At 43.6% G+C, this 17,156-nt stretch overlaps 1 protein-coding gene and 1 pseudogene across 2 annotated transcripts in view; one reads left to right on the top strand and one right to left on the bottom strand.

The window, feature by feature from the left end:
- SETD4 (SET domain containing 4) overlaps positions 1 to 17,156 on the bottom strand; it is a 102,849-nt gene that overhangs the window by 53,860 nt on the left and 31,833 nt on the right. The window lies entirely within an intron of this gene.
- On the top strand, positions 9,596 to 16,932 carry LOC110150776 (carbonyl reductase [NADPH] 1-like; annotated as a pseudogene).

The raw sequence follows: 17,156 nt of genomic DNA on the forward strand, positions 1-17,156 counted from the left end.
GCATGTGGGATCTTCCCGGAGCAGGGATCAAACCCATGACCCCCTCATTGGCAGGCAGATTCTCAACCACTGGATCACAAAGGAAGTCCAGTCTTGAAATTTTAAGAGTTACAGCACATCACAGTCTAGACTGTTTACATGTCAAGTGCTTGGTGACCACCAAACTAGGCAGCATTTTTTTTTTGTCTTTTGTTTTCAAGATAATGACGCAGTCTTTCCTCAAGCATGTGAAGATGTTACTCTACTAATTGTAATTCTCCCTCAGGATTCAATTTATAAGACTGACTAGTGATTGCTAGTATACAATTTCTCTTTTTTTTTTTTCAAAAGTTGAATTTTTGCCTTAAATGCACAAACTTTTAAAACATAGCTCAGTTGGTAAAGAATCTGCCTGCAATGCAGGAGATTCGAGTTCAACTCCTGGGTCGGGAAGATCCCCTGGAGAAGGGAAATGCTACCCACTCCAGTATTCTGGCCTGGAGAATTCCATCAACTATATAGTCCATGGGGTGGCAAAGAGTCGGACACGACTGAGTGACTTTCACTTTCATACACATATTGTAAACCAAAATCTCAGAAACAAAGACCTGAAATAAGGAAAGATTTATTAATATTTGGGGTTTGTTAGGACTGCATCCAGGAGATATAGATTCAAGAAGTATTTGAATTGTGTGCCACTAGACTACAAAATAGAAGGAAGCTTATGAAGGCAAAAAAAAAAAAAAAAAAGTAAGGTCACAGTTACATAAGTTGTTAGCCAAGAATTATGATTGGAGCTGGCAAAAAACTAAGGGATCCCCCCCTCCCCCATTAAACAAGGATTGGTTGAGTTCTGCAATGGTTACAAAGATGCAAGTGGGAACCTGAGAAAACAAGGTTGAAGGTAGCAGCTGCTCCCTTGGATTTGATACAATTCAGAAAGATTCAGTTCTTATTGATACAGGGACATGTCTGAGTCCAGATCCTCAATGGCTGCCCAACCCCATTATGTTTGTGTGAACTATGATTATTCCACGAGGACTCAAATCTGTCATCCACACACAGACATAAAATGTATTTTCAGGACTTCCCTGGTGGCCCAGTGGTTAAGACTTCAAGCTGCCAATGAAGGGAACATGAGTTCCATCCTTGGTTGGTGAAGTTCCACATGACATGCACCCAAAAAATGTATTTTCATATGGTCTGTGCCATATTCTTTAAGTTCATGCATGCAAATATTAAAAATATATATAAGACCAGAGTTGACCTAATCTTTACCTGATGATTGACATTGTATTATGTTGGGACTGTCAGTCTGGGGAGTCAGATGACTTTCCAACTCATAGTAGCCAGCCAGTCAAGCCAAGACAGTCCCTTGACCCCTGCCGCCTATTCAAACCTTTTGTAGTCTCCTCCCACATTAGACCAGAACTGGCCTGTGTGATCAATAGCCATGGCAGAGTAGTGGTATGTCATTTATGAAACTAGGTCATAAAAAACTCTATTTACCTTCTGTCTTTCTCACCGTCCCCTGGATCACCCACTCTGGAGGAAGCCAGCAGCTGCATCTTGAGGATGCCCTAAGAGCCTACAGAAAGGTCCACTTAGCTAAGAACTGAAGCCTCCAACCAAGGGCCACATGAGCCAATAACCTTGGAAGGGATCCTCCAGCTGCCGTCAAGCCTTTAGAAGATGCACCCCAACTGACATCTTCACTACAACCTCACGAGCCTTGAGCCAGAACTGCCCAGCTAAGCCATTACCAAATTCCTCATCTGTGGAAACTGGGAAAACAAATGTTTCTTGATGTAATCACTAAGTTTGACTAATTTGTAATGGAACAAAAAGTTGCCAATATACAACTTTAATTTTAAAATTAAAATTGGCAATGGGGAATCTATATCTGTAAAATTTTCTTTAGATATAAATTACTTAAGGTATTGAAGACTTCTATAGCTTCACAAATTTGGTATTACAGAATATATATTTTCAGTTCACTTCAGTTCAGTCGCTCAGTCGTATCTGACTCTTTGCGACCCCATGGACTGCAGCATGCCAGGCCTCCCTGTCCATCACCAACTCCCAGAGTCCACCCGAACCCATGTCCATTGAGTCAGTGATGCCATCCAACCATCTCATCCTCTGTTGTCCCCTTCTCCTCCTGCCCTCAATCTTTCCCAGCATCAGGGTCTTTTCAAATGAGTCAACTCTTCACATCAGGTGGCCAAAGGATTGGAGCTTTGTCTTCAGCAATAGTCCTTCCAATGAACACCCAGGACTGATCTCCTTTAGGATGGACTGGTTTGATCTCCTTGCAGTCCAAGGGACTCTCAAGACTATATGTTTTACACCAACCATTTCTTAGCACTTTAAAACAAAATTTTTATATTAAGTATTGATGAGCAAAATAGAATACTGAAATGTTTTACTTAGTAAAAATTCTGAACACCGAAATGTTTTACCTAGTTAAAATTCTGAAAATTTGACAATAGTTGTAATTAGTTATAATTTTTAAAAGTGACTTCTAAAGCCATATTCTATCAATTTCATTATGTTCAATTAATTCCTATAGAAATAAATATTTCTGCAAACTAAAAGTTCAATATAAAATACCATCAAAAATCAGACTTGCTAAATGTGAAGTTCAAAAGCCAATGAGATACTACAGAACAAATAAACCTTAAAACACAATGTGAAAGAAATCAGTAAGTCACAAAGAGCACATATCTTATCACCCCATCCATATGAAGTGTTCCATATAGGCAAAACAACAAACAGAAATTAGATTAGTGGTTGCCTAGGGCTGGGGGGAAAGGATGCAACTACTAATAGGTATGGGATAACTGCAGGGGGTGGGGGGGGCAGACAGGGTCATGAAACTGTTCTAAAACTGAGGTGATGGTTGCACAATTACGTGAGCATATTAAAACCATTGAAATGTATGCTTTAAATGGGTGCATTATTCAGTATTATCTCATAATAAAGGGAAGGTTCAAAGAATAAGAGTTGCTAAATAGCAGGAGATAAATACATCTTTTGACAGCAGCACAAAGATTCTTCCCAAGGAATATAATGTCTCTGGAAACTGCTAAAAAACCTTCTCTTTGACAGACCACTGATAACTGAGAGTACCCATCACCAGCTGAATGGAGAGGAGCAGAAAACAGTGAGAAAGCTGTAAAAGAACATTGGTGTGGCTACCAAGATGCTTTCAAGTCTGCTTTCAAAAGGGATCTCTGAAGTTTGGCTCCACTATAGAAAGCCTCCTGTCATAATAAATTGAGTTGCAGTATTAAATGCTGGTCAAGAATCCACCTGCAATGCAGGAGACACAAGAGACATGGGTTCAATCTCTGGGTCAGGAAGATCCCCTGGAGGAGGGCATGGCAGCCTACTTCAGTGTTCTTACCTGGAGAAGCCCACGGACAGAGGAGCCTGGCCGGCTACAGTCCAAAATGTCTCAAAGAGTTGGACACAACTAGGCATCTCAGCATACACACATTAAATGCTGAGAGCAGGAACTCAATAAAGATTATCTACCATTTTTTTAAAACCCAGGAAGGGAGGGAAGGGAAAGAAAGCTAACAATCCAATCAAGTTTCTTTAGAGACACTTAATAATACCAGATAACAAAAAACATAATAGTTATCATATATAATTTCTATGATGATAGAAAACATGTAAGAGCAAATTATAGAAAGAGAAAACCAAACGTTATATAGGTAGGCAAGAATCCTTATTTGTGAATCAAAATCACAACTAGCTGTTGAACAACCAACAACAGGAGGATGCTAAAGTGAAGTGAAAGTCGCTCAGTCGTGTCCAACTCTTTGCCACCCCATGGACTATACAGTCTATGGAATTCTCCAGGCCAGAATATTGGAGTGGGTAGCCTTTCCCTTCTCCAGGGCATCTTCCCAACCCAGGGATCAAACCCAGGTCTCCCGCATTGCAGGTGGATTCTTTACCAGCTGAGCCAGCAGGGAAGCCCAGGAGGATGCTGGAACCTACCAAAAAAAAAAAAAAAGATGCCCCACATCCAAAGACAAAGAAGAAGCCGCAGCAAGATGGTAGGAGGGGAACAATTATGATAAAATCAAGTCCCATACCCGCCAGTAGGCAATCCACAAACTGAAGAACAATACCAAAGAGATTCTCCCACTGTTGTGAAGGTTCTGAACCCATATCAGGTTTCCCAGCCTGGGGATCCAATAAAGGGACTGGGAATCCCCTGAGAATCTGGTCTTCAAGACCACAGGATTTGATTACAAGACTTTCACAGGATTGGGGGAAACAGAGATTCCAGTCTTGGAGGGCATAACAAAATATTGCCTGAACCAAGACTCAGAGGAAAAGAGCAGTGACCCCACAGGAGAGTGAACCAAAACTACCTGTGGAGTTTTGTCTCCTGTGGAGGCATGGTGCAGCAGGGGTTCACCACAGGGATGGGGGTTCCAGTCTGGGATGGTCCCCTTTGGCATAAACCCTCTTGGCAGTCACCATTGACGATACAGCCTGTAAAGGTCTGGGTCACCTCAGGCCAAAAAACCTACCAGGAAGGGACCACAATCCCACCTCAGTTCAGTTGCTCAGTCCTGTCCGACTCTTTGTGACCCCATGGACTGCAGCAAGCCAGGCTTCTCTGTCCATCACCAACTCTCGGAGCATGTTCAAACTCATATCCATTGAGTCGGTGATGCCATCTAGCCATCTCAACCTCTGTCGTCCCCTTCTCCTCCTGCCTTCAATCTTTCCCAGCGTCAAGGTCTTTTTCAGTGAGTCAGTTCTTCCCATGAGGTGGCCAACGTATTGGAGCTTCAGCTTCAGCATCAGTCCTACCAATGAATATTCAAGACTGGTTTCCTTTAGGATGGACTGGTTGGATCTCCTTGCAGTCCAAGGGACTCTCAAGAGTCTTCTCCAACACCACATTTCAAAAGCATCAATTCTTCAGTGTTCAGCTTTCTTTATAGTCCAACTCTCACATCCATACATGACTACTGGAAAAACCATAGCCTTGACTAGATGGACCTTTGTTGGCAGAGTAATGTCTCTGTTTTTTTTCATATGCTGTCTAGGTTGCTCATCTTTTCTTCCAAGGAGCACATGTCCTTTAATTTCATGGCTGCAGTCACCATCTGCAGTGATTTTGGAGCCCGAAAAAATAGTCTCTCACTGTTTCCATTGTTTGCCCATCTATTTGCCATGAAGTGATGGGACCTGATGCCATGATCTTTGTTTTCTGAATGTTGAGCTTTAAGCCAATTTTTCCCTCTCCTCTTTCACTTTCAGTAAGAGGCTCTTTAGTTCCTCTTTGCTTTCTGCAATATAGGTGTTGTCATCTGTGTATCTGAGATTATTGATTTCTCCCAGCAATCTTGATTCCAGCTTGTGCTTCATCCAGCCCAGCATTTCACTTGATGTACTCTGCATATAAGTTAAGTAAGCAAGATGACAATATATAGCCTTGATGTACTCCTTTCCCCATTTGGAACCAGTCTGTTGTTCCATGCCCGGTTCTAACTGTTGCTTCTTGACCTGCATACAGATTCCTCAGGAGGCAGGTCAGGTGGTCTGGAATGCTCATCTCTTTAAGAATTTTCCACAGTTTGTTGTGATCCACACAAAGGCTTTGGCATAGTCAATAAAGCAGAAGTAGATGCTTTTCTGGAATTCTCTTGCTTTTTTGATGATCCAGTGGACGTTGGCAATTTAATCTCTGGTTCCTCTGTCTTTTCTACATCCACCTTGAACATCTGGAAGTTTATGATTCACATACTGTTGAAGCCTGGCTTGGAGAACTTTGAACATTACTTTGCTAGCACGTGAGATGAGTGCAATTGTGTGGTAATTAGAACATTCTTTGGCACTGCCTTTCTTTGGGATTGGAATGAAAACTGACCTCTTCCAGTCCTGTGTCCACTGGTGAGTTTTCCAAATTTGCTGACATATTGAGTGCAGCACTTTCACAGCATCATCTTTTAGGATTTGAAATAGCTCAACTGAAATTCCATCACGTCCACTAAGTTTGTTTGTAGTGATGCTTCCTAAGGCCCACTTGACTTCACATTCCAAGATGTCTGGCTCTAGGTGAGTGATCACATCATCGTGGCTATCTGCATCATAAAGATCTTTTTTGTATAGTTCTTCTATGGATTCTTGCCACCTCTTCTTAATATCTTCTGCTTCTGTTAGGTCCATACCATTTCTGTTCTTTATTGAACCCATCTTTGCATGAAATGTTCCCTTGGTATCTCTCATTTTCTTGAAGAGATCTCTAGTCTTCCCCATTCTATTGTTTTCCTCTGTTTGTTTGCATTGATCACTGAGGAAGGCTTTCTTATCTGTCCTTGCTATTCTTTGGAACTCTGCATTCAGATGAGTATATCTTTCCTTTTCTCCTTTGCCTTTCAATTCTCTTCTTTTCTCAGCTATTCATAAGACCTCCTTAGACAACCAATTTGCATTTCTTTTTTTTTCTTGGGAATGGTTTTGATCACTGCCTCCTGTATAATGTCATGAACCTCCATCTATAGTTCTTCAGGCACTCTGTCTATCAGATCTAATCCCTTGAATCTATTTGTCACTTTCACTTTATAATCGTTAAGGGATTTGATTTAGGTCATACCTGAATGGTCTAGTGGTTTTCCCTACTTTCTTCAATTTAAGTCTGAATTTGGCAATAAGGAGTTCATGATCTGAGTCACAGTCAGCTCCCAGTCTTGTTTTTGCTGACTGTATAGAACTTCTCCATCTTTGGCTGCAAAGAATATAATCAATCTGATTTTGGTATTGACCATCTGGTGATGTCCATGTATAGAGTCTTCTCTGTTGTTAAAAGAGGATGTTTGCTACAACCAGTGCGTTCTCTTGGCAAAACTCTTTTAGCCTTTGACCTGCTTTGTTTTCAACTCCAAGGGCAAATTTGCCTGTTAATTCAGATATCTCATAACTTCCTACTTTTGCATTCCAGTCTCCTATAATGAAAAGGACATCTTTTTTGGGTGTTCCTATTACTATTTTCTTAATTGCTTTGGGTTTATTTTTGGTAGGTAGGTCTTATCCTTCTCTTGTTTCCTGGCTAGAGAAGTTCCTTTAGCATTTGTTGTAAAGCTGGTTTGGTGGTGCTGAATTCTCTTAACTTTTGCTTGTCTGGAAACTTTTGATTTCTCCATCAAATGTGAAGGAGAGTCTTGCTGAGTATTCTTGGTTGTAAGTTCTTCCGTTTCATCACTTTAAATGTATCATGCCATTCCCTTCTGGCTTGCAGAGTTTCTATTGAGAAATCAGTTGATAGCCTGATGGGAGTTCCCTTGTATGTTATTTGTCATTTTTCTCTTGCGGATTTTAGTATTTTATCTCTGTCTTTAATTTTTGTCAGTTTGATTACTATGTGTCTCAGTGTGTTCTTCCTTCCTGGGACACTGTGCTTCCTAGACTTGGTTGACTATTTGCTTTCTTGTGTTCAGGAAGTTTTCAGATATTAGCTCTTCAGATATTTTCTCAGGTCCTTTCTCTCTCTCTTCTCCTTCTGGGACCCCTATAACATGAATGTTGATGTGTTTATTGTTGTTTCAGAGGTCTCTTAGGCTGTCTTCATTTCTTTTCATTCTTGCTTCTATCTTTTGCTCTGAGGCAGTGGGATTTCCACCATTCTATCCTCTAGGTCATTTATCCATTCTTCTGCCTCTGTTATTCTGCTATTGATTCCTTCTAGTGTATTAATTCATCTCTGTTTGTTCATTCTGTAGTTCTTCTAAGTCTTTGGTAAACATTCCTTGCATCTTCTCAATCTTTGCCTCCATTCTTGGCAGCTCAGCCAAGCTGTGCTTGAGAAAAGCTGAGTCATGATGAGATCGCAGCTCTGCATAAATCTGAAACTCACTAAGCAAACATACTTGGATTAAATGCACGGAAATTATACTAAAGAAGGTGGATGGGAGAGTTCTGTTTGTCCACCCCATACACACTTTGAAGATTGATTCATTTTCAGTTCACCTTTGTGAGCACAGATTTCACTGAGAGCAAAGAAAACATATATGTATCCTCCTTGTGTTGCAGGAAGGGGCACCCCTTCCAGGGCCCGAAACTGGGCTCTTGTCTAACACTCGGAAATGAATTGTCCGAGACACGTGTGCTGACAAAGCAAGAGATTTTATTAGGAAAGGGCCCGGGTGGACAGCAGTAGGGTCAAGGAACCCAGGAGAACTGCTCTGCCACGTGGCCCACAGTCTGGGGTTTTATGGTGATGGGATTGGTTTCCGGGTGGTCTTTGGCCAATCATTCTAATTCACAGTCTTTCCTGGTGGCGCACTCATCACTCAGTCAAGATGGATGCTAATGGGAGGGATTCTGGGAAGTGGACAGACACGCAGTGTCTTCTTTCGACCTTTCCCGAACTCTTCCAGTTGGTGGTGGCTTATTAGTTCCCTATTCCTTATCAGGATCTCCTGTCATAAAACAACTCATGCAAATGGTTACTATGGTGCCTGGCCAGGGTGAGCAGTTTCAATCAGCATACTTCCCCTAACACTTGGACAAACCTAAAATTACCCACTTAGCACCCAAAGGAGTTATGCAAGATAAATTAAACACGTTGAGGCAAGAGGCTTGGCACACAAGGAGAGTTTCATAAACACTCTCGCCCACGTGGGGGCGCACTGGGATCCCACAGAGCTGGGTAAGGGCCCACACTTGGAAACCTGCTCTTGGGACCTTTTGTCTCTCATTCCCTCTCTTGAGTTTCTCTGAAGCAAGGAAGTGAATTTAGGTCCTGAGAAGCAGGTACCAGGTCGAAATCATTTCACTGATTTCAAGAAAAAAGCAAGCATCCTCATTTCGCAGTGGATGACCGGCGCCTGCCCAAGAAAATTGTCAGCACTTGTTTTTCTCCTTTGGGGTTTCTCCTACACTAGTTTCTTCATTCAAACTGCAGTAAATCTTCAGACCCTTTCGACTCACCACTGTCTGGTTTTGCTCTGGGGAACCCCCTCTCCACCCCTGCAGACCACCGCTCGGCTCAGTTGTGGCTCAGAGGTGGGATCAACAGTGGACGCAACGCGGGGAGCAGTACGCTCGCGATGCGGTGTTTCAAAACCTTCAGAAACAGACTGCCCCTCTTAAGAAGGGAAAACTGGGAACCGGAGCCTCTTTCTCTACAAGTCACAGCACTGGAGCCTGGAACCCAGTTCTTGCTGGCTTCTCTGACTGTGGACCGGCCTCCGCAGGTCGCGCCGCCAGTGACTTTGGGACAGTTGCGCTCTCCACTCAAGCACCTGGAGCGCCCCTGCCGTCAGCCATGTCATCCAACACCTGCATGACGCTGCGCTGCACATAATGCTGGTCACCGGGGCCCAGAAGGGCATCGCCTTCAAAGCTTTAAGAATCTGAGATATGCGCTCTAGCCAGAGGGAACTTTGTGTTTCTCTGGCTCAGAATCCTGGGCCCCTTTTCCAGGTAGCAGCCTCTTTCTGATTGAACTTTGCGCAGCCCGGTTATTTTGTAATACAATCTTACATAAACCACAAGACGCCAAAAGGATCCAGAGGTCCCAAATCTTCACCCTTGGTGCAGCCTCCCCCAGTGTTGCTATCTTATTACAAAACTATAAGGCATTATGAAACTGGGAAATTCACACTGGCATAATAGTACCAATTTTACTATTGTTTCTATCTTCTCATGGAATACTACCACGAGTACTATTTATTCACACCACTTTCCTTTTCTCCTGAAAGCTGCTGATACCACACCATTTCACATTCAAGCAGAGGTGACTATGAAAACAAATTTCTTTGGCACCAGAAATGTGTGCACAGAGCTCCTGCCTCTAATAAAGCCCCAAGGTGAGTCTGATTGGAGCCCAGACTGCAGTGCTTCTGGCAAGATCTGGGCGCACCTGGCTCTGGTCTCATCTACAGGCCCCCCACCACTCCTGCTCAGCTTCGCTGGCCTGCACCCTTGTCTCCACCTAGCCGGGTGTCCTGCACCTGAGGTCCCTTCACACACTGCCCAGGTCCTTGGTGCTGTCTGTCCACCTGCTTTTTGCACAGCTGGCTCTTTCTTCTCTTTCCCGTCTTAGCTCAGAGGTCTCCTCCTCCAAGAGGCCCTTGACTTGCTCTGTGCCCATCTCAGGGGGAGTCCCCTCAGGAGTCCTTCCCAGACCTTCTCTACCCTGTCCCCCTCTTAGCCAGGCTAGTGGAGCCCGCACCACCACCAGTTCAGTAGCACACCACCCCACCACCCCCTACCACAACCTGTCAACTGCCTAGAAAATTCCCAGAGTTCCAGGCACACATTCTGTCTTCTTACCTCTCCGTCCTCTCCAGATCCCCCCCCGCTTCCTCCCCTGAATTCCCCCATCTAAAACAAATATTTCCAAAGACTCATACTTTCCCCAAGTCATCTTGGTCACTGATCCCCTCACCCACCCACCAGGCACCTGGAGGTCACCTTGCCTGCCCACATTTGTCATTTAGCAGGTCCTAAGAGTTGTCTGATTGAGTTTCTTCCCAACCTTCTCCCCCATCCCAGCTCTACAAACAGGCCTTCAGCTGTCATTTCTAGACAACTGTAAACCCTTCTAAGGGAACCCCTGCCCTTCCTGAGTCTCTTCTTTTCTGAGCAAGCTCACTGCCCCTCCCAAAAATCCTGAAGTGAAGTCCAAGCCCTTAGCATGGCTAGTAGAGATCTCTGTAATACGGTAACTGCCTTCCAGTGTGCTCAATGTTCTGGACAAAACACACTCATATTCCTTTGGGTTAGACTACTGTAATGTTTACACTGAAGTAAGGGGCCATGCCCATTAAGCAGATCCTTTTAGAAAGATTAAGAGTGTGCCTAGAGATTAGTAGACATGTTTACAATTTACACTCTGCTTCTGCCCTGTTTCCCTGTCTGTCCTCCTGGAAAGTTCTACCACTTCTAAGACTTGGCTCACTAGGAGCTCAGAAGTCCACGCCTTAGCGTGTCATGTGACTCTCCGTCCCAACACTTGAGGGCAGCTGTGGTTCCCAGTCAACTGTGCGTGGTCTCTGCCTGCCTCTTGGAGCACGTGCTGATGACTGCGTGGCTACTCTTCTTATTAACTGGGCTGTTCCTTGCTGTGTTTGGGCTTTTTCCAGAAGGAATAATGAATAATCTCCGGGTTTGCTAAGGCAGCCTCTGTTTATCAATCTTGCCTCACGAAAGCTTAGAGTACATGGAAATTTAAGTACAGTATATTCTCAGATGAATGCAAGGTTTACATGCCTTTTGACATGGGAGAAGTCTTCGTGTCAAATTTTGTTGGGAAAAGCTATAGTGGATCATCTTATCAGGGCTTAATCCAGGGTGTGATTCTGCTTGAAGGGGTGGGGTCCAGGGAGAGGGCTTCAGGTGACTGGCTCCAACCCCTGGGGACTGGGTCAGTGGGCGGGGCTGGCACGGAACACATTGGGAAGAGGAAGCAGGCACTTTCAGGAATTTATTACCTGGAGAGAACTTTGGATCTCCTGGTCAAGCTTCCTAGGTTGGTATTGTCACCATTGAGGTAGACTAGCTAATACCAAATAAAAAAGAGACTGTCATTTGATTATCGATTATAACCAACCTAGAAGTTAATAGCTTTTCTTGCTACTGTGCAGATGGAAGACATGTGAAAAAGTAACAAGGCACAGCATAAATTGGGCTTCCCAGGGGGCAATTGTGTTAAAGAACCAGCAGGACACATAAAAGACATGGATTTGATCCCTGGGACAGGAAGAGCCCCTGGAGAAGGGCATGGCAACTCACTCCAGTATTCTTGCCTGGAGAATCCCATGGACAACGGAGCCTGGCAGGCTACAGTCCATAGGGTCACACAGAGTTGGACATTACTGAAGCAACTTAACACACACATGCACAGCATAAATTGCTCCACAGATTGATCTCGATCCAAGTTAATTCAGGCTCTTTTGAAGGGTACTTTTTGTGGTCTGTTCTGAACCAAAAAGGGCTCTTATCCTTAACCTTCTCCAGCAAACTTGCTGATGCAAATGATTTAGTCAAAGCTACTGGTCTCTTCCTAATTGTTTTTTAGCACAGCTTTCACTTTTTTTGTTTTTTTACTCAAAGAAGGAAAAAAATGAGCATTGGACAAAAAGTACAGTAGTACAGTATAAGAGTATGAAGCCATTTATGTACATTTTAAGTGAATATAAAAATAATACCATTAAGTATTCAGAAATAAAAGTAATGGTTTAGGTTTCATCACCCTCCCACCCCTCTTCCTAATCTTCTCCCTTTCCTCATGAATAGACCCAGTATTTGATATCATAGTTATTGTTCAGTCACTCAGTCCTGTCCGACTCTCTGTGACTCCAAGAACTGCAGCACATCAGGCTTCTCTATCCTTCACCATCTCCCGGAGTCTGCTCAAACTCATGTCCATTGAGTCCATGATGCCGTCCAACCATCTCATCCTCTATCATACCCTTCTGATATCATAGTGGTCCCTGCTTTTTTTTCATTCTGAGCTCTCAGCCATTAGCCAGGCTGTAATAGGACTATGTTTAACATCTGAGTTATTCTAGTTTTTGGAAATTATTAACAGAGCTGCAATAAACATCTGTGCATGGGTTTTCATGTAACAATAAAATACCATTCACCTAGGGAGATATCCTAAATGTCCATTTTTTTCAACTCCATTTGTTAAAAAGACTTTTTAAAATAGAATTGACCACAAAATTATGGGCAATTGATATTTTACAGAGGTTTGCCTCTCTCTTGATTGTGTACCACGTCAAGATTATTCTAGCATCATAATAATTCTTGAATCTTTCTCTTTTCCAAAAATATTTTGGCTATTATAGTTCTTTTGCAGTTGCACATAAATTTTAGAATGTTCGTCTGTATGTACAAAAAAAACTTACTGAGATTTTGATTTAAATTGCATTAAATCATACAGCAATATGAGACCAATTGACATTTTACCTGAGTCTATCAACTCATGAATGCAATGTGTCCCTCCGTTTAGGTCTTTTTTTTACCACCATCCACGGGATGCTCCAGGCGAGAAAATTGAAGTGGGTTGCCATGCCCTCCTCCAGGGGATCTTCTCCACTCATGGATCGAACCCGAGACTCTAATGTCTCCTGCTTTGGCAGGCAGGTTCTTTACCACTCGGGCTACCTGGCAAGCCCCCACACTCTGATTCAAATGAAATCACATCCTTTTGGAGGAACTTCAGGCCTCTTGGTTTTTATGCCCTATCTTTTCCCCTTTCCTGTGCTAAATCTCTAAACCACAGGTCTGAAATTGGGGGCAGGGATGGTGACACTTCTGAAAGGTTGCTGCTGCGAGCCATGTGTCATGCCTGGATTCGTGACCTTCCCAGGAAAGGGTTTCAGTTCAGGGTCAGAGACGAGGCTTGACACCCAGAGCTTCTTAGGTAGCAAAGTCTTATTAAAGTATAATAGAGATACTGAAAGCTTCTGGCATAGACTCAGAAGGGGAAGGAAAGTGTGCTCTCTTGCTAGTTTTTTGCAAGTTGTTTTGTCTCTTAGCAAGCTATTAATCAGATAAGAGAGACGCCTCAAGGCTGTAGGAGTTTCACCAGGCCCCTAACCCACAGTATGCAGTTTAGAGATAGGTGTGTCATCCCCACACACATAGGCGGCACCATTTGAAGAAAGGCAAATTCCAAAGCAAATACATAGTTTGATTAACACAGCTTAAGAAACATGTCCATAAGAAAAACACATTGGTGTCCACCAGGTGTCCTCTACACAGAATTAAAAGAGGCCTCTTTTAAGAAGGAAAAAAAACATCTGCCACTTGCAGTTTGTTTCCTCTTGCCACTTGGGGACTTCTGGCATTTCTACCTGCTCAGTTCAGTTCAGTCGCTCAGTCCTGTCCCACTCTCTGCGACCCCATGGATTGCAGCACGCCAGGCCTCCCTGTCCATCACCAACTCCCAGAGTTTACTCAAACTCACGTCCATTGAGTCGGTGATGCCATCCAACCATCTCATGCTCTGTCGTCCCCTTCTCCTCCTGCCTTCAATCTTTTCCAGCATCAGGGTCTTTTCAAATGAGTCAGTTCGTCACATCAGGTGGACAAAGTATTGGAGTTTCAGTTTCAACATCAGTCCTTCCAATGAATACTCAGGACTGATTTCTTTTGGATGGACTGGTTGGATCTCTTGCAGTCCAAGGGACTCTCAAGAGTCTTCTCCAACACCACAGTTCAAAAGCATCAATTCTTCTGAGCTCAGCTTTCTTTACAGTCCAACTCTCACATCCATACATGACTACCGGAAACACCATAGCCTTGACTAGACGGACTTTTGTTGGCAAAATAATGTCTCTGCTTTTTAATATTCTGTCTAGGTTGCTCATAACTTTTCTTCCAAGGAGTAACCATCTTTTAATTTCATGGCTGCAGTCACCATTTGCAGTGATTTTGGAGCCCAAGAAAATAAAGTCTGACACTGTTTCCTCAGTGGGGCTTCCCTCATAGCTCAGTTGGTAAATCATCTGCCTGCAGTGCAGGAGACCTGGGTTCGATTCCTGGGTCAGGAAAATCCCCTGGCGAAGGAAATGGCAACCCACTCCAGTATTCTTGCCTGGAGAATCCCAAGGACAGAGGAGCCTGACAGGCTACAGTCCATGGGATCGAAAGAGTCGGACACGACTTAGCGACTAAACCACCACTGTTTCCACTGTTTCCCCATCTATTTGCCATGAAGTGATGGGATTGGATGCCATGATCTTAGTTTTCTGAATGTTGAGCTTTAAGCCAACTTTTTCGCTCTCCTCTTTCACTTTCACCAAGAGGCTCTTTAGTTCTTCTTCATTTTCTGCCATAAGGTTGATGTCATCTGCATATTTGAGGTTATTGATATTTCTCCCAGCAATCCTGATTCCAGCTTGTGTTTCATCCAGCCCAGCGTTTCTCATGATGTACTCTGCATAGAAATTAAATACAAAGGGTGACAATATACAGCCTTGATGTACTCCTTTCCCAATTGGAACCAGTCTGATGTTCCATGTCCAGGTCTAACTGTTGCTTCCTGACCTGCATACAGATTTCTCAAGAGGCAGGTCAGGTGGTCTGGTATTCCCATCTCTTTCAGAATTTCCCAAAGTTTGTTGTGATCCACACAGTCAAAGGCTTTGGCATAGTCAATAAAGCAGAAATAGATGTTTTTCTGGAACTCTCTTGCTTTTTTGATGATCCAGCAGATGTTGGCAATTTGATCTCTGGTTCCTCTGCCTTTTCTAAATCCACCTTGAACATCTGGAAGTTCACTCTTCATGTATTGCTAAAGCCTGGCTTGGAGAATTTTGAGCATTACTTTACTAGTGTGTGAGATGAGTGCAATTGTGTGTTAGTTTGAACATTCTTTGGCATTGCCTTTCTTTGGAATTGGAATGAAAACTGACCTTTTCCAGTCCTGTGGCCACTGCTGAGTTTTCCAAATTTGCTGGCATATTGAGTGCAGCACTTTCACAGCATCATCTATTAGGATTTGAAAGACCTCAACCGGAATTCCATCACCTCCACTAGCTTTGTTCCTAGTGATTCTTCCTAAGGTCCACTTGACTTCACATTCCAGAATGTCTGGCTCTAGGTGAGTGATCATACCATCATGATTATCTGGATTGTGAAGATCTTTTTTGTAGAGTTCTTCTGTGTATTCTTGCCACCTCTTCTTAACATCTTCTGCTTCTGTTAGGTCCATACTGTTTCTTTCCTTTACCATTACCCTCCTACCTGTTACCCTCTCACTTCTCTTTCAATGACACTCCTGTGTTAGGAGCTGGGAGAGGGGCTCTGTAGCCCCTGGTCTTCCCAGCATGTTACTTCCCTTTGCATGCTACTTCTGCCTCACAAACAAGAGCAGTCTACATTCCAGCATCCTCAGGACGCGCAGCCCAAGGAAGAGCCTTGGTCCCACAAGTGAGGGCTGGGTTGGAGAAGGAAGTCCTAACCTCCTAGGTACACTTGCCAGGAACTGAACCTCTGCAGCAGGTAGCTGAGGAAGAGGATGAGAAACGCTGATGTCATCCCCATCTTGGGAAGATACCACAGCCCCTTGGCAGGGAGGGAGCCCCGTGTCTCAGATGCACCATCGCAGAATGAAGTTTCCATTGTTACGGTCAGAAAGGAGGAAAGGAAGGAGCAGTCATGGTTGAAATAGATTCTCTCTGTTCTCACCTGAGTAACTGGAGATAGCCTGGAAAAAAAAAATGTTTCTTCATTTGCTATACAGCCTCAGCACCATTTCCAGAGACTTTAGTTCAGTTTTGAAAATAATTTTCACAAGTCGTGCTGGGTAATAGGTTCACAGACTTCTTCCTCTGGTCATTACTTATTTATTGACTTTGAGTGAAATAGTTCATTCCTGTAAACTCTAAAATAATTAGATGTAGCTTAATTTTTAAAAACATTAGAAATAACATGTTGTTACTTATAATAATAAAACAGATAAAACTCATTGAGGAACCCCCTCCCAAAATACATTCTCTTCCTTCCCTCATGTCCTCTTTCACGAGGTCAGTCCTGTCCCCAGTTGGGCATTCATCCTTCTCGTGCTCGCCTTTCTATGCACTGATTTGTGTTGTATTTTAGGCAGAGTGGTGAATGTATCCAGCTTTGTCAGTGTCAACTCTCTAAAGAAATGCAGCCCTGAACTGCAGCAGAGGTTTCGAAGTGAGACCATCACGGAGGAGGAGCTGGTGGGGCTCATGAACAAGTGTGTGGAAGACATAAAGAGCGGGGTGCACAGGAAGGAGGGCTGGCCGGATACTATAAACGAAGTGACAAATTGGCATCATGGTCCTGTCTGGAATTCAAGCCAGGAAACTGATTAGGCAGAAAGGAGGAGATAAGATCCTCCTGAATGCCTGCTGCCCAGGGTGGGTGAGAACTGACAAGGGTGGGGGCAAACACAAAGCCTTAAGAACCCCAAAAGAAGGAGCAGAGACCCCTTGACTCTTTTGCCCTCAGATGCCACGGGGCTCCACAGTCAGTTTGTTTTCGAGAGAAGAGTTGTGTGTGCGGTCACTCACAGCTGTACCCATAGGTCTGATTATGTTCCTATCCCAGGTTCACCAAACAGACACTTAAACTGTCACAAATATCCCTACACAGACAAAAGAAAGAAAAAAGAATCAAAGTATCCCTATCAAAGTATTGGGAGGTGGCTGCTAATTTTG

The sequence above is a fragment of the Odocoileus virginianus genome, chromosome 4, assembly GCF_023699985.2.
Source record: "Odocoileus virginianus isolate 20LAN1187 ecotype Illinois chromosome 4, Ovbor_1.2, whole genome shotgun sequence".
Classification (NCBI taxonomy): domain Eukaryota; kingdom Metazoa; phylum Chordata; class Mammalia; order Artiodactyla; family Cervidae; genus Odocoileus; species Odocoileus virginianus.